Source organism: Vicugna pacos, unplaced genomic scaffold (genome assembly GCF_048564905.1).
Source record: "Vicugna pacos unplaced genomic scaffold, VicPac4 scaffold_20, whole genome shotgun sequence".
NCBI lineage: Eukaryota > Metazoa > Chordata > Mammalia > Artiodactyla > Camelidae > Vicugna > Vicugna pacos.
This window is the reverse complement of record NW_027328741.1, coordinates 37944637-37969090: the sequence shown is the minus strand read 5'-3', so window position 1 is coordinate 37969090 and position 24454 is coordinate 37944637.

Here is a 24454-nt window from a genome sequence, read left to right as displayed (position 1 = left end):
AATCATGAGTTTCTGACTTGTGAGCATGTGGATTACAGACCTTTCAAACTCCGAACAATGCGTATATAAATTTAGAAATATTTACTCTGACTTCATAGGTTTTTTCTATCACCAGGTTCTAAAATCTGACATTTGGCACCAGAAAACACTCTTTGAGCGAATTCTCACCAATACCCATGTAATTTACATTGTTTACATAACCATGGAATTCCGTATTACGAGCATGTTTCATGCATCACGGATTCCTCAAACATGCACTTCTGAGTTGTGAACATGCGCTTGACTGATGTTTCAACCACCAAACAAGTTACCTATGCACTCTGAAATATTTGCTTTGACTTTGTAGCTTCTTCCTATCACCAGTTTCAATACTCACACTTTGACCCACAAAAACCCTCTTGGAGCGAATACTTCCCTTGAGATATGTAAGTTGAATAGATTCTATCTACATGATATTCCGCGTTCCGTACATGCTACATACATGACGGATTCGACAAATATACATTCCTGAGTTGAGGTCATCTGGATTACTAATCTTTCCTCCTCTATAAAAGGAATATTTTCATCTAGACACGTGTGCACATTTTCACAAGCTTTCCCTAACACCAGGTTCGAATTCGTGCTTTTTTCACAGAAACATAGTTTTAAGCGATTTCCACCTAACAGATATGTAATTTACATGTATTCCAACAACATGGCATTCCGGGTTCCGTACATGCTACATGTATGACGGATTTGGCAATCATGCGTTTCTGACTTGTGAGCATGTGGATTACAGACCTTTCAACCACTGAACAAGGCGTATATAAATTTAGAAATATTTAATCTGACTTCAAAGGTTTTTCCTATCACCAGGTTCTAAAATCGGACATTTGGCACCAGAAAACACTCTTTGAGCGAATTCTCACCAATACCCATGTAATTTACATTGTTTACATAACCATGGAATTCCGTATTACGAGCATGTTTCATGCATCACGGATTCCTCAAACATGCACTTCTGAGTTGTGAACATGCGCATGACTGATGTTTTAACCACCAAACAAGTTACATATGCATTCTGAAATATTTACTTTGACTTTGTAGCTTCTTCCTATCACCAGTTTCAATTCTCACACTTTGATCCCACAAAAGCCCTCTTGGAGCGAATTCTTCCCTAGAGATATGTAAGTTGAATAGATTCCATCTACATGATATTCCGTGTTCCGTACATGCTACATACATGACGGATTCGACAAATATACATTCCTGAGTTGAGGTCATCTGGATTACTAATCTTTCCTCCTCTATAAAAGTAATATTTTCATCTAGACACGTGTGCACATTTTCACAAGCTTTCCCTAACACCAGGTTCGAATTAGTGCTTTTTTCACAGAAATATAGTTTTCAGCGATTTCCACCTAACAGATATGTAATTTATATGTATTCCAACAACATGTCATTCCGGGTTCCGTACATGCTACATGTATGACGGATTTGGCAATCATGCGTTTCTGACTTGTGAGCATGTGGATTACAGACCTTTCAACCTCCGAACAAGGCGTATATAAATTTAGAAATATTGACTCTGACTTCATAGGTTTTTCCTATCACCAGGTTCTAAAATCGGACTTTTGGCACCAGAAAACACTCTTTGAGCGAATTCTCACCAATACCCATGTAATTTTCATTGTTTACATAACCATGGAATTCCGAATTACGAGCATGTTTCATGCATCACGGATTCCTCAAACATGCACTTGTGAGTTGTGAACATGCGCATGACTGATGTTTCAACCACCAAACAAGTTACCTATGCATTCTGAAATATTTACTTTGACTTTGTAGATTCTTCCTATCACCAGTTTCAATACTCACACTTTGATCCCACAAAAACCCTCTTGGAGCGAATTCTCCCCTAGAGATATGTAAGTTGAATAGATTCCATCTACATGATATTCCGTGTTCCGTACATGCCACATACATGACGGATTCTACAAATATACATTCCTGAGTTGAGGTCATCTGGATTACTAATCTTTCCTCCTCTATAAAAGTAATATATTCATCTAGACACGTGTGCACATTTTCACAAGCTTTCCCTAACACCAGGTTCGAATTCGTGCTTTTTTCACAGAAACATAGTTTTCAGCGATTTCCACCTAACAGATATGTAATTTACATGTATTCCAACAACATGGCATTCCGGGTTCCGTACATGCTACATGTATGACGGATTTGGCAATCATGCGTTTCTGACTTGTGAGCATGTGGATTACAGACCTTTCATCCTCCGAACAAGGCGTATATATATTTAGAAATATTTACTCTGACTTCATAGGTTTTTCCTATCACCAGGTTCTAAAATCGGACTTTTGGCACCAGAAAGCACTCTTTGAGCGAATTCTCACCAATACCCATGTAATTTACATTGTTTACATAACCATGGAGTTGCGTATTACGATCATGTTTCATGCATCACGGATTCCTCAAACATGCACTTCTGCGTTGTGAACATGCGCATGACTGATGTTTCAACCACCAAACAAGTTACCTATGCATTCTGAAATATTTACTTTGACTTTGTAGCTTCTTCCTATCACCAGTTTCAATACTCACCCTTTGATCCCACAAAAACCCTCTTGGAGCGAATTCTTCCCTAGAGATATGTAAGTTGAATTGATTCCATCTACATGATATTCCGTGTTCCGTACATGCTACATACATGACGGATTCGACAAATATACATTCCTGAGTTGAGGTCATCTGGATTACTAATCTTTCCTCCTCTATAAAAGTAATATTTTCATCTAGACACGTGTGCACATTTTCACAAGCTTTCCCTAACACCAGTTCGAATTCGTGCTTTTTTCACAGAAACATAGTTTTCAGCGATTTCCACCTAAAAATATGTAATTTACATGTATTCCAACAACATGGCATTCCGGGTTCCGTACATGCTACATGTATGACGGATTTGGCAATCATGCGTTTCTGACTTGTGAGCATGTGGATTACAGACCTTTCAACCTCCGAACAAGGCGTATATAAATTTAGAAATATTTACTCTGACTTCATAGGTTTTTCCTATCACCAGGTTCTAAAATCGGACATTTGGCACCAGAAAACACTCTTTGAGCGAATTCTCACCAATACCCATGTAATTTACATTGTTTACATAACCATGGAATTCCGTATTACGAGCATGTTTCATGCATCACGGATTCCTCAAACATGCACTTCTGAGTTGTGAACATGCGCATGACTGATGTTTCAACCACCAAACAAGTTACCTATGCATTCTGAAATATTTACTTTGACTTTGTAGCTTCTTCCTATCACCAGTTTCAATACTCACACTTTGATCCCACAAAAACCCTCTTGGAGCGAATACTTCCCTAGAGATATGTAAGTTGAATAGATTCCATCTACATGATATTCCGTGTTCCGTACATGCTACATACATGACGGATTCGACAAATATACATTCCTGAGTTGAGGTCATCTGGATTACAAATCATTCCTCCTCTATAAAAGTAATATTTTCATCTAGACACGTGTGCACATTTTCACAAGCTTTCCCTAACACCAGGTTCGAATTCGTGCTTTTTTCACAGAAACATAGTTTTCAGCGATTTCCACCTAAAAATATGTAATTTACATGTATTCCAACAACATGGCATTCCGGGTTCCGTACATGCTACATGTATGACGGATTTGGCAATCATGCGTTTCTGACTTGTGAGCATGTGGATTACAGACCTTTCAACCTCCGAACAAGGCGTATATAAATTTAGAAATATTTACTCTGACTTCATAGGTTTTTCCTATCACCAGGTTCTAAAATCGGACATTTGGCACCAGAAAACACTCTTTGAGCGAATTCTCACCAATACCCATGTAATTTACATTGTTTACATAACCATGGAATTCCGTATTACGAGCATGTTTCATGCATCACGGATTCCTCAAACATGCACTTCTGAGTTGTGAACATGCGCATGACTGATGTTTCAACCACCAAACAAGTTACCTATGCATTCTGAAATATTTACTTTGACTTTGTAGCTTCTTCCTATCACCAGTTTCAATACTCACACTTTGATCCCACAAAAACCCTCTTGGAGCGAATACTTCCCTAGAGATATGTAAGTTGAATAGATTCCATCTACATGATATTCCGTGTTCCGTACATGCTACATACATGACGGATTCGACAAATATACATTCCTGAGTTGAGGTCATCTGGATTACAAATCATTCCTCCTCTATAAAAGTAATATTTTCATCTAGACACGTGTGCACATTTTCACAAGCTTTCCCTAACACCAGGTTCGAATTCGTGCATTTTTCCCAGAAACATAGTTCTGGAGCGATTTCTACCTAACAGATATATAATTTACATGTATTCCAACAACATGGCATTCTGGGTTTCGTACATGCTACATGTATGACGGATTTGGCAATCATGCGTTTCTGACTTGTGAGCATGTGGATTACAGACCTTTCAACCTCCGAACAAGGCGTATATAAATTTAGAAATATTTACTCTGACTTCATAGGTTTTTCCTATCACCAGGTTCTAAAATCGGACATTTGGCACCAGAAAGCACTCTTTGAGCGAATTCTCACCAATACCCATGTAATTTACATTGTTTACATAACCATGGAATTCCGTATTACGAGCATGTTTCATGCATCATGGATTCCTCAAACATGCACTTCTCAGTTGTGAACATGCACATGACTGATGTTTCAAACACCAAACAAGTTACCTATGCACTCTGAGATATTTGCTTTGACTTTGTAGCTTCTTCCTATCACCAGTTTCAATACTCACACTTTGATCCCACAAAAACCCTCTTGGAGCGAAGTCTTCCCTAGAGATATGTAAGTTGAATAGATTCCATCTACATGATATTCCGTGTCCGTACATGCTAAATACATGACGAATTCGACAAATATACATTCCTGAGTTGAGGTCATCTGGATTACAAATCTTTTCTCCTCTATAAAATTAATATTTTCATCTAGACACGTGTGCACATTTTCACAAGCTTTCCCAAACACCAGGTTCAAATTCGTGCATTTTTCACAGAAACATAGTTCTGGAGCGATTTCTACCTAACAGATATATAATTTACATGTATTCCAACAACATGGCATTCTGGGTTTCGTACATGCTACATGTATGACGGATTTGGCAATCATGCGTTTCTGACTTGTGAGCATGTGGATTACAGACCTTTCAACCTCCGAACAAGGCGTATATAAATTTAGAAATATTTACTCTGACTTCATAGGTTTTTCCTATCACCAGGTTCTAAAATCGGACATTTGGCACCAGAAAACACTCTTTGAGCGAATTCTCACCAATACCCATGTAATTTACATTGTTTACATAACCATGGAATTCCGTATTACGAGCATGTTTCATGCATCACGGATTCCTCAAACATGCACTTCTGAGTTGTGAACATGCGCATGACTGATGTTTCAACCACCAAACAAGTTACCTATGCATTCTGAAATATTTACTTTGACTTTGTAACTTCTTCCTATCACCAGTTTCAATACTCACACTTTGATCCCACAAAAACCCTCTTGGAGCGAATTCTTCCCTAGAGATATGTAAGTTGAATAGATTCCATCTACATGATATTCCGTGTTCCGTACATGCTACATACATGACGGATTCGACAAATATACATTCCTGAGTTGAGGTCATCTGGATTACAAATCATTCCTCCTCTATAAAAGTAATATTTTCATCTAGACACGTGTGCACAATTTCAGAAGCTTTCCCTAACACCAGGTTCGAATTCGTGCTTTTTTCACAGAAATAAATTTTTCAGCGATTTCCACCTAACAGATATATAATTTACATGTATTCCAACAACATGGCATTCCGGGTTCCGTACATGCTACATGTATGACGGATTTGGCAATCATGCGTTTCTGACTTGTGAGCATGTGGATTACAGACCTTTCAACCTCCGAACTATGCGTATATAAATTTAGAAATATTTACTCTGACTTCATAGGTTTTTCCTATCACCAGGTTCTAAAATCGGACATTTGGCACCAGAAAACACTCTTTGAGCGAATTCTCACCAATACCCATGTAATTTACATTGTTTACATAACCATGGAATTCCGTATTACGAGCATGTTTCATGCATCACGGATTCCTCTAACATGCACTTGTGAGTTGTGAACATGCGCATGACTGATGTTTCAACCACCAAACAAGTTACCTATGCATTCTGAAATATTTACTTTGACTTTGTAGCTTCTTCTATCACCAGTTTCAATACTCACACTTTGATCCCAAAATAACCCTCTTGGAGCGAATACTTCCCTAGAGATATGTAAGTTGAATAGATTCCATCTACATGAAATTCCGTGTTCTGTACATGCTACATACATGACGGATTCGACAAATATACATTCCTGAGTTGAGGTCATCTGGATTACTAATCTTTCCTCCTCTATAAAAGTAATATTTTCATCTAGACACGTGTGCACATTTTCACAAGCTTTCCCTAACACCAGGTTCGAATTCGTGCTTTTGTCACAGAAACATGGTTTTCAGCGATTTCCACCTAACAGATATGTAATTTACATGTATTCCAACAAAATGGCATTCCGGGTTCCGTACATGCTACATGTATGACGGATTTGGCAATCATGCGTTTCTGACTTGTGAGCATGTGGATTACAGACCTTTCAAACTCCGAAAAAGACGTATATAAATTTAGAAATATTTACTCTGACTTCATAGGTTTTTCCTATCACCAGGTTCTAAAATCGGACTTTTGGCAGCAGAAAATAATCTTTGAGCGAATTCTCACCAATACCCATGTAATTTACATTGTTTACATAACCATGGAATTCCGTATTACGAGCATGTTTCATGCATCACGGATTCCTCTAACATGCACTTCTGAGTTGTGAACATGCGCGTGACTGATGTTTCAACCACCAAACAAGTTACCTATGCACTCTGAAATATTTGCTTTGACTTTGTAGCTTCTTCCTATCACCAGTTTCAATACTCACACTTTGATCCCACAAAAACCCTCTTGGAGCGAAGTCTTCCCTAGAGATATGTAAGTTGAATAGATTCCATCTACATGATATTCCGTGTCCGTACATGCTAAATACATGACGAATTCGACAAATATACATTCCTGAGTTGAGGTCATCTGGATTACAAATCTTTTCTCCTCTATAAAATTAATATTTTCATCTAGACACGTGTGCACATTTTCACAAGCTTTCCCAAACACCAGGTTCAAATTCGTGCATTTTTCACAGAAACATAGTTCTGGAGCGATTTCTACCTAACAGATATATAATTTACATGTATTCCAACAACATGGCATTCTGGGTTTCGTACATGCTACATGTATGACGGATTTGGCAATCATGCGTTTCTGACTTGTGAGCATGTGGATTACAGACCTTTCAACCTCCGAACAAGGCGTATATAAATTTAGAAATATTTACTCTGACTTCATAGGTTTTTCCTATCACCAGGTTCTAAAATCGGACATTTGGCACCAGAAAACACTCTTTGAGCGAATTCTCACCAATACCCATGTAATTTACATTGTTTACATAACCATGGAATTCCGTATTACGAGCATGTTTCATGCATCACGGATTCCTCAAACATGCACTTCTGAGTTGTGAACATGCGCATGACTGATGTTTCAACCACCAAACAAGTTACCTATGCATTCTGAAATATTTACTTTGACTTTGTAACTTCTTCCTATCACCAGTTTCAATACTCACACTTTGATCCCACAAAAACCCTCTTGGAGCGAATTCTTCCCTAGAGATATGTAAGTTGAATAGATTCCATCTACATGATATTCCGTGTTCCGTACATGCTACATACATGACGGATTCGACAAATATACATTCCTGAGTTGAGGTCATCTGGATTACAAATCATTCCTCCTCTATAAAAGTAATATTTTCATCTAGACACGTGTGCACAATTTCAGAAGCTTTCCCTAACACCAGGTTCGAATTCGTGCTTTTTTCACAGAAATAAATTTTTCAGCGATTTCCACCTAACAGATATATAATTTACATGTATTCCAACAACATGGCATTCCGGGTTCCGTACATGCTACATGTATGACGGATTTGGCAATCATGCGTTTCTGACTTGTGAGCATGTGGATTACAGACCTTTCAACCTCCGAACTATGCGTATATAAATTTAGAAATATTTACTCTGACTTCATAGGTTTTTCCTATCACCAGGTTCTAAAATCGGACATTTGGCACCAGAAAACACTCTTTGAGCGAATTCTCACCAATACCCATGTAATTTACATTGTTTACATAACCATGGAATTCCGTATTACGAGCATGTTTCATGCATCACGGATTCCTCTAACATGCACTTGTGAGTTGTGAACATGCGCATGACTGATGTTTCAACCACCAAACAAGTTACCTATGCATTCTGAAATATTTACTTTGACTTTGTAGCTTCTTCTATCACCAGTTTCAATACTCACACTTTGATCCCAAAATAACCCTCTTGGAGCGAATACTTCCCTAGAGATATGTAAGTTGAATAGATTCCATCTACATGAAATTCCGTGTTCTGTACATGCTACATACATGACGGATTCGACAAATATACATTCCTGAGTTGAGGTCATCTGGATTACTAATCTTTCCTCCTCTATAAAAGTAATATTTTCATCTAGACACGTGTGCACATTTTCACAAGCTTTCCCTAACACCAGGTTCGAATTCGTGCTTTTGTCACAGAAACATGGTTTTCAGCGATTTCCACCTAACAGATATGTAATTTACATGTATTCCAACAAAATGGCATTCCGGGTTCCGTACATGCTACATGTATGACGGATTTGGCAATCATGCGTTTCTGACTTGTGAGCATGTGGATTACAGACCTTTCAAACTCCGAAAAAGACGTATATAAATTTAGAAATATTTACTCTGACTTCATAGGTTTTTCCTATCACCAGGTTCTAAAATCGGACTTTTGGCAGCAGAAAATAATCTTTGAGCGAATTCTCACCAATACCCATGTAATTTACATTGTTTACATAACCATGGAATTCCGTATTACGAGCATGTTTCATGCATCACGGATTCCTCTAACATGCACTTCTGAGTTGTGAACATGCGCGTGACTGATGTTTCAACCACCAAACAAGTTACCTATGCATTCTGAAATATTTATTTTGACTTTGTAGATTCTTCCTATCACCAGTTTCAATACTCACACTTTGATCCCACAAAAACCCTCTTGGAGCGAATTCTCCACTAGAGATATGTAAGTTGAATAGATTCCATCTACATGATATTCCGTGTTCCGTACATGCCACATACATGACGGATTCTACAAATATACATTCCTGAGTTGAGGTCATCTGGATTACTAATCTTTCCTCCTCTATAAAAGTAATATTTTCATCTAGACACGTGTGCACATTTTCACAAGCTTTCCCTAACACCAGGTTCGAATCCGTGCTTTTTTCACAGAAACATAGTTTTCAGCGATTTCCACCTAACAGATATGTAATTTACATGTATTCCAACAACATGGCATTCCGGGTTCCGTACATGCTACATGTATGACGGATTTGGCAATCATGCGTTTCTGACTTGTGAGCATGTGGATTACAGACCTTTCAACCTCCGAACAAGGCGTATATATATTTAGAAATATTTACTCTGACTTCATAGTTTTTTCCTATCACCAGGTTCTAAAATCGGACATTTGGCAGCAGAAAACACTCTTTGAGCGAATTCTCACCAATACCCATGTAATTTACATTGTTTACATAACCATGGAATTCCGTATTACGAGCATGTTTCATGCATCACGGATTCCTCAAACATGCACTTCTGAGTTGTGAACATGCGCATGACTGATGTTTCAACCACCAAACAAGTTACCTATGCATTCTGAAATATTTACTTTGACTTTGTAGCTTCTTCTATCACCAGTTTCAATACTCACACTTTGATCCCACAAAAACCCTCTTGGAGCGAATACTTCCCTAGAGATATGTAAGTTGAATAGATTCCATCTACATGAAATTCCGTGTTCTGTACATGCTACATACATGACGGATTCGACAAATATACATTCCTGAGTTGAGGTCATCTGGATTACTAATCTTTCCTCCTCTATAAAAGTAATATTTTCATCTAGACACGTGTGCACATTTTCACAAGCTTTCCCTAACACCAGTTCGAATTAGTGCTTTTTTCACAGAAACATAGTTTTCAGCGATTTCCACCTAAAAATATGTAATTTACATGTATTCCAACAACATGGCATTCCGGGTTCCGTACATGCTACATGTATGACGGATTTGGCAATCATGCGTTTCTGACTTGTGAGCATGTGGATTACAGACCTTTCAACCTCCGAACAAGGCGTATATAAATTTAGAAATATTTACTCTGACTTCATAGGTTTTTCCTATCACCAGGTTCTAAAATCGGACATTTGGCACCAGAAAACACTCTTTGAGTGAATTCTCACCAATACCCATGTAATTTACATTGTTTACATAACCATGGAATTCCGTATTACGAGCATGTTTCATGCATCACATATTCCTCAAACATGCACTTCTGAGTTGTGAACATGCGCATGACTGATGTTTCAACCACCAAACAAGTTACCTATGCATTCTGAAATATTTACTTTGACTTTGTAGCTTCTTCCTATCACCAGTTTCAATACTCACACTTTGATCCCACAAAAACCCTCTTGGAGCGAATTCTTCCCTAGAGATATGTAAGTTGAATAGATTCCATCTACATGATATTCCGTGTTCCGTACATGCTACATACATGACGGATTCGACAAATATACATTCCTGAGTTGAGGTCATCTGGATTACAAATCATTCCTCCTCTATAAAAGTAATATTTTCATCTAGACACGTGTGCACATTTTCACAAGCTTTCCCTAACACCAGGTTCGAATTCGTACATTTTTCCCAGAAACATAGTTCTGGAGCGATTTCTACCTAACAGATATATAATTTACATGTATTCCAACAACATGGCATTCTGGGTTTCGTACATGCTACATGTATGACGGATTTGGCAATCATGCGTTTCTGACTTGTGAGCATGTGGATTACAGACCTTTCATCCTCCGAACAAGGCGTATATATATTTAGAAATATTTACTCTGACTTCATAGGTTTTTCCTATCACCAGGTTCTAAAATCGGACATTTGGCACCAGAAAACCCTCTTTGAGCGAATTCTCACCAATACCCATGTAATTTACATTGTTTACATAACCATGGAGTTCCGTATTACGATCATGTTTCATGCATCACGGATTCCTCAAACATGCACTTCTGCGTTGTGAACATGCGCATGACTGATGTTTCAACCACCAAACAAGTTACCTATGCATTCTGAAATATTTACTTTGACTTTGTAGCTTCTTCCTATCACCAGTTTCAATACTCACACTTTGATCCCACAAAAACCCTCTTGGAGCGAATTCTTCCCTAGAGATATGTAAGTTGAATTGATTCCATCTACATGATATTCCGTGTTCCGTACATGCTACATACATGACGGATTCGACAAATATACATTCCTGAGTTGAGGTCATCTGGATTACTAATCTTTCCTCCTCTATAAAAGTAATATTTTCATCTAGACACGTGTGCACATTTTCACAAGCTTTCCCTAACACCAGTTCGAATTAGTGCTTTTTTCACAGAAACATAGTTTTCAGCGATTTCCACCTAAAAATATGTAATTTACATGTATTCCAACAACATGGCATTCCGGGTTCCGTACATGCTACATGTGTGACGGATTTGGCAATCATGCGTTTCTGACTTGTGAGCATGTGGATTACAGACCTTTCAACCTCCGAACAAGGCGTATATAAATTTAGAAATATTTACTCTGACTTCATAGGTTTTTCCTATCACCAGGTTCTAAAATCGGACATTTGGCACCAGAAAACACTCTTTGAGCGAATTCTCACCAATACCCATGTAATTTACATTGTTTACATAACCATGGAATTCCGTATTACGAGCATGTTTCATGCATCACATATTCCTCAAACATGCACTTCTGAGTTGTGAACATGCGCATGACTGATGTTTCAACCACCAAACAAGTTACCTATGCATTCTGAAATATTTACTTTGACTTTGTAGCTTCTTCCTATCACCAGTTTCAATACTCACACTTTGATCCCACAAAAACCCTCTTGGAGCGAATACTTCCCTAGAGATATGTAAGTTGAATAGATTCCATCTACATGATATTCCGTGTTCCGTACATGCTACATACATGACGGATTCGACAAATATACATTCCTGAGTTGAGGTCATCTGGATTACAAATCATTCCTCCTCTATAAAAGTAATATTTTCATCTAGACACGTGTGCACATTTTCACAAGCTTTCCCTAACACCAGGTTCGAATTCGTGCATTTTTCCCAGAAACATAGTTCTGGAGCGATTTCTACCTAACAGATATATAATTTACATGTATTCCAACAACATGGCATTCTGGGTTTCGTACATGCTACATGTATGACGGATTTGGCAATCATGCGTTTCTGACTTGTGAGCATGTGGATTACAGACCTTTCAACCTCCGAACAAGGCGTATATAAATTTAGAAATATTTACTGTGACTTCATAGGTTTTTCCTATCACCAGGTTCTAAAATCGGACATTTGGCACCAGAAAACACTCTTTGAGCGAATTCTCACCAATACCCATGTAATTTACATTGTTTACATAACCATGGAATTCCGTATTACGAGCATGTTTCATGCATCATGGATTCCTCAAACATGCACTTCTCAGTTGTGAACATGCACATGACTGATGTTTCAAACACCAAACAAGTTACCTATGCACTCTGAAATATTTGCTTTGACTTTGTAGCTTCTTCCTATCACCAGTTTCAATACTCACACTTTGATCCCACAAAAACCCTCTTGGAGCGAAGTCTTCCCTAGAGATATGTAAGTTGAATAGATTCCATCTACATGATATTCCGTGTCCGTACATGCTAAATACATGACGAATTCGACAAATATACATTCCTGAGTTGAGGTCATCTGGATTACAAATCTTTTCTCCTCTATAAAATTAATATTTTCATCTAGACACGTGTGCACATTTTCACAAGCTTTCCCTAAAACCAGGTTCGAATTCGTGCTTTTTTCACAGAAACATAGTTTTCAGCGATTTCCACCTAACAGATATGTAATTTACATGTATTCCAACAACATGGCATTCCGGGTTCCGTACATGCTACATGTATGACGGATTTGGCAATCATGCGTTTCTGACTTGTGAGCATGTGGATTACAGACCTTTCAAACTCCGAACAAGGCGTATATAAATTTAGAAATATTTACTATGACTTCATAGGTTTTTCCTATCACCAGATTCTAAAATCGGACATTTGGCACCAGAAAACACTCTTTGAGCGAATTCTGACCAATACCCATGTAATTTACATTGTTTACATAACCATGGAATTCCGTATTACGATCAAGTTTCATGCATCACGGATTCCTCAAACATGCACTTCTGAGTTGTGAACATGCGCATGACTGGTGTTTCAACCACCAAACAATTACCTATGCATTCTGAAATATTTACTTTGACTTTGTAGCTTCTTCCTATCACCAGTTTCAATACTCACACTTTGATCCCACAAAAACCCTCTTGGAGCGAATTCTTCCCTAGAGATATGTAAGTTGCATAGATTCCATCTACATGATATTCCGTGTTCCGTACATGCTACATACATGACGGATTCGACAAATATACATTCCTGAGTTGAGGTCATCTGGATTACTAATCTTTCTTCCTCTATAAAAGGAATATTTTCATCTAGACACGTGTGCACATTTTCACAAGCTTTCCCTAACACCAGGTTCGAATTCGTGCTTTTTTCTCAGAAACATAGTTTTCAGGGATTTCCACCTAACAGATATGTAATTTACATGTATTCCAACAACATGGCATTCCGGGTTCCGTACATGCTACATGTATGATGGATTTGGCAATCATGCGTTTCTGACTTGTGAGCATGTGGATTACAGACCTTTCAACCTCCGAACAAGGCGTATATAAATTTAGAAATATTGACTCTGACTTCATAGGTTTTTCCTATCACCAGGTTCTAAAATCGGACATTTGGCACCAGAAAACACTCTTTGAGCGAATTCTCACCAATACCCATGTAATTTACATTGTTTACATAACCATGGAATTCCGTATTACGAGCATGTTTCATGCATCATATATTCCTCAAACATGCACTTCTGAGTTGTGAACATGCGCATGACTGATGTTTCAACCACCAAACAAGTTACCTATGCATTCTGAAATATTTACTTTGACTTTGTAGCTTCTTCCTATCACCAGTTTCAATGCTCACACTTTGATCCCACAAAAACCCTCTTGGAGCGAATTCTTCCCTAGAGATATGTAAGTTGAATAGATTCCATCTACATGATATTCCGTGTTCCGTACATGCTACATACATGACGGATTCGACAAATATACATTCCTGAGTTGAGGTCATCTGGATTTCAAATCTTTCCTCCTCTATAAAAGTAATATTTTCATCTAGACACGTGTGCACATTTTCACAAGCTTTCCCTAACACCAGGTTCGAATTCGTGCATTTTTCACAGAAACAAAGTTCTGGAGCGATTTCTACCTAACAGATATATAATTTACATGTATTCCAACAACATGGCATTCTGGGTTTCGTACATGCTACATGTATGACAGATTTGGCAATCATGCGTTTCTGACTTCTGAGCATGTGGATTACAGACCTTTCAACCTCCGAACAAGGCGTATATAAATTTAGAAATATTTACTCTGACTTCATAGGTTTTTCCTATCACCAGGTTCTAAAATCGGACATTTGGCACCAGAAAACACTCTTTGAGCGAATTCTCACCAATACCCATGTAATTTACATTGTTTACATAACCATGGAATTCCGTATTACGAGCATGTTTCATGCATCACGGATTCCTCAAACATGCACTTCTGAGTTGTGAACATGCGCATGACTGATGTTTCAACCACCAAACAAGTTACCTATGCACTCTGAAATATTTGCTTTGACTTTGTAGCTTCTTCCTATCACCAGTTTCAATACTCACACTTTGATCCCACAAAAACCCTCTTGGAGCGAATTCTTCCCTAGAGATATGTAAGTTGAATAGATTCCATCTACATGATATTCCGTGTCCGTACATGCTAAATACATGACGGATTCGACAAATATACATTCCTGAGTTGAGGTCATCTGGATTACTAATCTTTCCTCCACTATATAAGGAATATTTTCATCTAGACACGTGTGCACATTTTCACAAGCTTTCCCTAAAACCAGGTTCGAATTCGTGCTTTTTTCACAGAAACATAGTTTTCAGCGATTTCCACCTAACAGATATGTAATTTACATGTATTCCAACAACATGGCATTCCGGGTTCCGTACATGCTACATGTATGACGGATTTGGCAATCATGCGTTTCTGACTTGTGAGCATGTGGATTACAGACCTTTCAAACTCCGAACAAGGCGTATATAAATTTAGAATTATTTACTATGACTTCATAGGTTTTTCCTATCACCAGATTCTAAAATCGGACATTTGGCACCAGAAAACACTCTTTGAGCGAATTCTGACCAATACCCATGTAATTTACATTGTTTACATAACCATGGAATTCCGTATTACGATCAAGTTTCATGCATCACGGATTCCTCAAACATGCACTTCTGAGTTGTGAACATGCGCATGACTGGTGTTTCAACCACCAAACAATTACCTATGCATTCTGAAATATTTACTTTGACTTTGTAGCTTCTTCCTATCACCAGTTTCAATACTCACACTTTGATCCCACAAAAACCCTCTTGGAGCGAATTCTTCCCTAGAGATATGTAAGTTGCATAGATTCCATCTACATGATATTCCGTGTTCCGTACATGCTACATACATGACGGATTCGACAAATATACATTCCTGAGTTGAGGTCATCTGGATTACTAATCTTTCTTCCTCTATAAAAGGAATATTTTCATCTAGACACGTGTGCACATTTTCACAAGCTTTCCCTAACACCAGGTTCGAATTCGTGCTTTTTTCTCAGAAACATAGTTTTCAGGGATTTCCACCTAACAGATATGTAATTTACATGTATTCCAACAACATGGCATTCCGGGTTCCGTACATGCTACATGTATGACGGATTTGGCAATCATGCGTTTCTGACTTGTGAGCATGTGGATTACAGACCTTTCAACCTCCGAACAAGGCGTATATAAATTTAGAAATATTTACTCTGACTTCATAGGTTTTTCCTATCACCAGGTTCTAAAATCGGACATTTGGCACCAGAAAACACTCTTTGAGCGAATTCTCACCAATACCCATGTAATTTACATTGTTTACATAACCATGGAATTCCGTATTACGAGCATGTTTCATGCAACACGGATTCCTCAAACATGCACTTCTGAGTTGTGAACATGCGCACGACTGATGTTTCAACCACCAAACAAGTTACCTATGCACTCTGAAATATTTACTTTGATTTGTAGCTTCTTCCTATCACCAGTTTCAATACTCACACTTAGATCCCACAAAACCCTCTTGGAGCGAATTCTTCCCTCGAGATATATAAGTTGAATAGATTCCATCTACATGATATTCCGTGTTCCGTACATGCTACATACATGACGGATTCGACAAATATACATTCCTGAGATGAGGTCATCTGGATTACTAATCTTTCCTCCTCTATAAAAGGAATATTTTCATCTAGACACGTGTGCACATTTTCACAAGCTTTCCCTAACACCAGGTTCGAATTCGTGCTTTTTTCACAGAAACATAGTTTTCAGCGATTTCCACCTAACAGATATGTAATTTACATGTATTCCAACAACATGGCATTCCGGGTTCCGTACATGCTACATGTATGACGGATTTGGCAATCATGCGTTTCTGACTTGTGAGCATGTGGATTACAGACCTTTCAAACTCCGAACAAGGCGTATATAAATTTAGAAATATTTACTATGACTTCATAGGTTTTTCCTATCACCAGGTTCTAATATCGGACATTTGGCAGCAGAAAACACTCTTTGAGCGAATTCTCACCAATACCCATGTAATTTACATTGTTTACATAACCATGGAATTCCGTATTACGAGCATGATTCATGCATCACGGATTCCTCTAACATGCACTTCTGAGTTGTGAACATGCGCATGACTGATGTTTCAACCACCAAACAAGTTACCTATGCATTCTGAAATATTTACTTTGACTTTGTAGCTTCTTCTATCACCAGTTTTAATACTCACACTTTGATCCCACAAAAACCCTCTTGGAGTGAATACTTCCCTAGAGATATGTAAGTTGAATAGTTTCCATCTACATGAAATTCCGTGTTCTGTACATGCTACATACATGACGGATTCGACAAATATACATTCCTGAGTTGAGGTCATCTGGATTACTAATCTTTCCTCCTCTATAAAAGTAATATTTTCATCTAGACACGTGTGCACATTTTCACAAGCTTTCCCTAACACCAGGTTCGAATTCGTGCTTTTGTCACAGAAACATTGTTTTCAGCGATTTCCACCTAACAGATATGTAATTTACATGTATTCCAACAACATGGCATTCCGGGTTCCGTACATGCTACATGTATGACGGATTTGGCAATCATGCGTTTCTGACTTGTGAGCATGTGGATTACAGACCTTTCAACCTCCGAACAAGGCGTATATAAATTTAGAAATATTTACTCTGACTTCATAGGTTTTTCCTATCACCAGGTTCTAAAATCGGACTTTTGGCTCCAGAAAACCCTCTTTGAGCGAATTCTCACCAATACACATGTAATTTACATTGTTTACATAACCATGGAATTCCGTATTACGAGCATGTTTCATGCATCACGGATTCCTCAAACATGCACTTCTGCGTTGTGAACATGCGCATGACTGATGTTTCAACCACCAAACAAGTTACCTATGCATTCTGAAATATTTACTTTGACTTTGTAGCTTATTCCTATCACCAGTTTCAATACTCACACTTTGATCCCACAAAAACCCTCTTGGAGCCAATAATTCCCTAGAGATATGTAAGTTGAATTGATTCCATCTACATGATATTCCGTGTTCCGTACATGCTACATACATGACGGATTCGACAAATATACATTCCTGAGTTGAGGTCATCTGGATTACTAATCTTTCCTCCTCTATAAAAGGAATATTTTCATCTAGACACGTGTGCACATTTTCACAAGCTTTCCCTAACACCAGGTTCGAATTCGTGCTTTTTTCACAGAAACATAGTTTTCAGTGATTTCCACCTAACAGATATGTAATTTACATGTATTCCAACAACATGGCATTCCGGGTTCCGTACATGCTACATGTATGACGGATTTGGCAATCATGCGTTTCTGACTTGTGAGCATGTGGATTACAGACCTTTCAACCTCCGAACAAGGCGTATATAAATTTAGAAATATTTACTCTGACTTCATAGGTTTTTCCTATCACCAGGTTCTAAAATCGGACTTTTGGCACCAGAAAACCCTCTTTGAGCGAATTCTCACCAATACACATGTAATTTACATTGTTTACATAACCATGGAATTCCGTATTACGAGCATGTTTCATGCATCACGGATTCCTCAAACATGCACTTCTGAGTTGTGAACATGCGCATGACTGATGTTTCAACCACCAAACAAGTTACATATGCACTCTGAAATATTTACTTTGACTTTGTAGCTTCTTCCTATCACCAGTTTCAATACTCACACTTTGATCCCACAAAAACCCTCTTGGAGCGAATTCTTCCCTAGAGATTTGTAAGTTGAATAGATTCCATCTACATGATATTCCGTGTTCCGTACATGCTACATACATGACGGATTCGACAAATATACATTCCTGAGTTGAGGTCATCTGGATTACTAATCTTTCCTCCTCTATAAAAGGAATATTTTCATCTAGACACGTGTGCACATTTTCACAAGCTTTCCCTAACACCAGGTTCGAATTCGTGCTTTTTTCACAGAAACATAGTTTTCAGCGATTTCCACCTAACAGATATTTAATTTACATGTATTCCAACAACATGGCATTCCGGGTTCCGTACATGCTACATGTATGACGGATTTGGCAATCATGCGTTTCTGACTTGTGAGCATGTGGATTACAGACCTTTCAACCTCCGAACAAGGCGTATATAAATTTAGAAATATTTACTCTGACTTCATAGGTTTTTCCTATCACCAGGTTCTAAAATCGGACATTTGGCACCAGAAAACCCTCTTTGAACGAATTCTCACCAATACCCATGTAATTTACATTGTTTACATAACCATGGGGTTCCGTATTACGATCATATTTCATGCATCACGGATTCCTCAAACATGCACTTCTGCGTTGTGAACATGCGCATGACTGATGTTTCAACCAGCAAACAAGTTACCTATGCATTCTGAAATATTTACTTTGACTTTGTAGCTTCTTCCTATCACCAGTTTCAATACTCACACTTTGATCCCACAAAAACCCTCTTGGAGCGAATTCTTCCCTAGAGATATGTAAGTTGAATAGATTCCATCTACATGATATTCCGTGTTCCGTACATGCTACATACATGACGGATTCGACAAATATACATTCCTGAGTTGAGGTCATCTGGATAACTAATCTTTCCTCCTCTATAAAAGTAATATTTTCATCTAGACACGTGTGCACATTTTCACAAGCTTTCCCTAACACCAGGTTCGAATTAGTGCTTTTTTCACAGAAACATAGTTTTCAGCGATTTCCACCTAACAGATATGTAATTTACATGTATTCCAACAACATGGCATTCCGGGTTCCGTACATGCTACATGTATGACGGATTTGGCAATCATGCGTTTCTGACTTGTGAGCATGTGGATTACAGACCTTTCAAACTCCGAACAAGGCGTATATAAATTTAGAAATATTTACTATGACTTCATAGGTTTTTCCTATCACCAGGTTCTAATATCGGACATTTGGCAGCAGAAAACACTCTTTGAGCGAATTCTCACCAATACCCATGTAATTTACATTGTTTACATAACCATGGAATTCCGTATTACGAGCATGATTCATGCATCACGGATTCCTCTAACATGCACTTGTGAGTTGTGAACATGCGCATGACTGATGTTTCAACCACCAAACAAGTTACCTATGCATTCTGAAATATTTACTTTGACTTTGTAGCTTCTTCTATCACCAGTTTTAATACTCACACTTTGATCCCACAAAAACCCTCTTGGAGCGAATACTTCCCTAGAGATATGTAAGTTGAATAGTTTCCATCTACATGAAATTCCGTGTTCTGTACATGCTACATACATGACGGATTCGACAAATATACATTCCTGAGTTGAGGTCATCTGGATTACTAATCTTTCCTCCTCTATAAAAGTAATATTTTCATCTAGACACGTGTGCACATTTTCACAAGCTTTCCCTAACACCAGGTTCGAATTCGTGCTTTTGTCACAGAAACATTGTTTTCAGCGATTTCCACCTAACAGATATGTAATTTACATGTATTCCAACAACATGGCATTCCGGGTTCCGTACATGCTACATGTATGACGGATTTGGCAATCATGCGTTTCTGACTTGTGAGCATGTGGATTACAGACCTTTCAACCTCCGAACAAGGCGTATATAAATTTAGAAATATTTACTCTGACTTCATAGGTTTTTCCTATCACCAGGTTCTAAAATCGGACATTTGGCACCAGAAAACACTCTTTGAGCGAATTCTCACCAATACCCATGTAATTTACATTGTTTACATAACCATGGAGTTCCGTATTACGAGCATGTTTCATGCATCACGGATTCCTCAAACATGCACTTCTGCGTTGTGAACATGCGCATGACTGATGTTTCAACCACCAAACAAGTTACCTATGCATTCTGAAATATTTACTTTGACTTTGTAGCTTATTCCTATCACCAGTTTCAATACTCACACTTTGATCCCACAAAAACCCTCTTGGAGCCAATAATTCCCTAGAGATATGTAAGTTGAATTGATTCCATCTACATGATATTCCGTGTTCCGTACATGCTACATACATGACGGATTCGACAAATATACATTCCTGAGTTGAGGTCATCTGGATTACTAATCTTTCCTCCTCTATAAAAGGAATATTTTCATCTAGACACGTGTGCACATTTTCACAAGCTTTCCCTAACACCAGGTTCGAATTAGTGCTTTTTTCACAGAAACATAGTTTTCAGTGATTTCCACCTAACAGATATGTAATTTACATGTATTCCAACAACATGGCATTCCGGGTTCCGTACATGCTACATGTATGACGGATTTGGCAATCATGCGTTTCTGACTTGTGAGCATGTGGATTACAGACCTTTCAACCTCCGAACAAGGCGTATATAAATTTAGAAATATTTACTCTGACTTCATAGGTTTTTCCTATCACCAGGTTCTAAAATCGGACTTTTGGCTCCAGAAAACCCTCTTTGAGCGACTTCTCACCAATACACATGTAATTTACATTGTTTACATAACCATGGAATTCCGTATTACGAGCATGTTTCATGCATCACGGATTCCTCAAACATGCACTTCTGAGTTGTGAACATGCGCATGACTGATGTTTCAACCACCAAACAAGTTACCTATGCACTCTGAAATATTTACTTTGACTTTGTAGCTTCTTCCTATCACCAGTTTCAATACTCACACTTTGATCCCACAAAAACCCTCTTGGAACGAATTCTTCCCTAGAGATTTGTAAGTTGAATAGATTCCATCTACATGATATTCCGTGTTCCGTACATGCTACATACATGACGGATTCGACAAATATACATTCCTGAGTTGAGGTCATCTGGATTACTAATCTTTCCTCCTCTATAAAAGGAATATTTTCATCTAGACACGTGTGCACATTTTCACAAGCTTTCCCTAACACCAGGTTCGAATTCGTGCTTTTTTCACAGAAACATAGTTTTCAGCGATTTCCACCTAACAGATATTTAATTTACATGTATTCCAACAACATGGCATTCCGGGTTCCGTACATGCTACATGTATGACGGATTTGGCAATCATGCGTTTCTGACTTGTGAGCATGTGGATTACAGAACTTTCAACCTCCGAACAAGGCGTTTATAAATTTAGAAATATTTACTCTGACTTCATATGTTTTTCCTATCACCAGGTTCTAAAATCAGACATTTGGCAGCAGAAAACACTCTTTGAGCGAATTCTCACCAATACCTATATAATTTACATTGTTTACATAACCATGGAATTCCGTATTACGAGCATGTTTCATGCATCACGGATTCCTCTAACATGCACTTGTGAGTTGTGAACATGCGCATGACTGATGTTTCAACCACCAAACAAGTTACTTTTGCATTCTGAAATATTTACTTTGACATTGTAGCTTCTTCTATCACCAGTTTCAATACTCACACTTTGATCCCACAAAAACCCTCTTGGAGCGAATACTTCCCTTGAGATATGTAAGTTGAATAGATTCCATCTACATGAAATTCCGTGTTCTGTACATGCTACATACATGACGGATTCGACAAATATACATTCCTGAGTTGAGGTCATCTGGATTACTAATCTTTCCTCCTCTATAAAAGTAATATTTTCATCTAGACACGTGTGCACATTTTCACAAGCTTTCCCTAACACCAGGTTCGAATTCGTGCTTTTGTCACAGAAACATTGTTTTCAGCGATTTCCACCTAACAGATATGTAATTTACATGTATTCCAACAAAATGGCATTCCGGGATCCGTATATGCTACATGTATGACGGATTTGGCAATCATGCGTTTCTGACTTGTGAGCATGTGGATTACAGACCTTTCAAACTCCGAACAAGACGTATATAAATTGAGAAATATTTACTCTGACTTCATAGGTTTTTCCTATCACCAGGTTCCAAAATCGGACATTTGGCAGCAGAAAATACTCTTTGAGCGAATTCTCACCTATACTCATGTAATTTACATTGTTTACATAACCATGGAATTCCGTATTACGAGCATGTTTCATGCATCACGGATTCCTCTAACATGCACTTCTGAGTTGTGAACATGCGCATGACTGATGTTTCAACCACCAAACAAGTTACATATGCATTCTGTAATATTTATTTTGACTTTGTAGCTTCTTCCTATCACCAGTTTCAATACTCACACTTTGATCCCACAAAAACCCTCTTGGAGCGAATTCTCCCCTAGAGATATGTAAGTTGAATAGATTTCAACTACATGATATTCCGTGTTCCGTACATGCCACATACATGACGGATTCTACAAATATACATTCCTGAGTTGAGGTCATCTGGATTACTAATTTTTCCTCCTCTATAAAAGTAATATTTTCATCTAGACACGTGTGCACAATTTCAGAAGCTTTCCCTAACACCAGGTTCGAATTAGTGCTTTTTTCACAGAAACATAGTTTTCAGCGATTTCCACCTAATAGATATGTAATTTACATGTATTCCAACAACATGGCATTCCGGGTTCCGTACATGCTACATGTATGACGGATTTGGCAATCATGCGTTTCTGACTTGTGAGCATGTGGATTACAGACCTTTCAACCTCCGAACAAGGCGTATATAAATTTAGAAATATTTACTCTGACTTCATAGGTTTTTCCTATCACCAGGTTCTAAAATCGGACATTTGGCACCAGAAAACACTCTTTGAGCGAATTCTCACCAATACCCATGTAATTTACATTGTTTACATAACCATGGAATTCCGTATTACGAGCATGTTTCATGCATCACGGATTCCTCAAACATGCACTTCTGAGTTGTGAACATGCGCATGACTGATGTTTCAACCACCAAACAAGTTACCTATGCACTCTGAAATATTTGCTTTGACTTTGTAGCTTCTTCCTATCACCAGTTTCAATACTCACACTTTGATCCCACAAAAACCCTCTTGGAGCGAATTCTTCCCTAGAGATATGTAAGTTGAATAGATTCCATCTACATGATATTCCGTGTTCCGTACATGCTACATACATGATGGATTCGACAAATATACATTCCTGAGTTGAGGTCATCTGGATTACTAATCTTACCTCCTCTATAAAAGTAATATTTTCATCTAGACACGTGTGCACATTTTCACAAGCTTTCCCTAACACCAGGTTCGAATTAGTGCTTTTTTCACAGAAACATAGTTTTCAGCGATTTCCACCTAATAGATATGTAATTTACATGTATTCCAACAACATGGCATTCCGGGTTCCCTACATGCTACATGTATGACGGATTTGGCAATCATGCGTTTCTGAC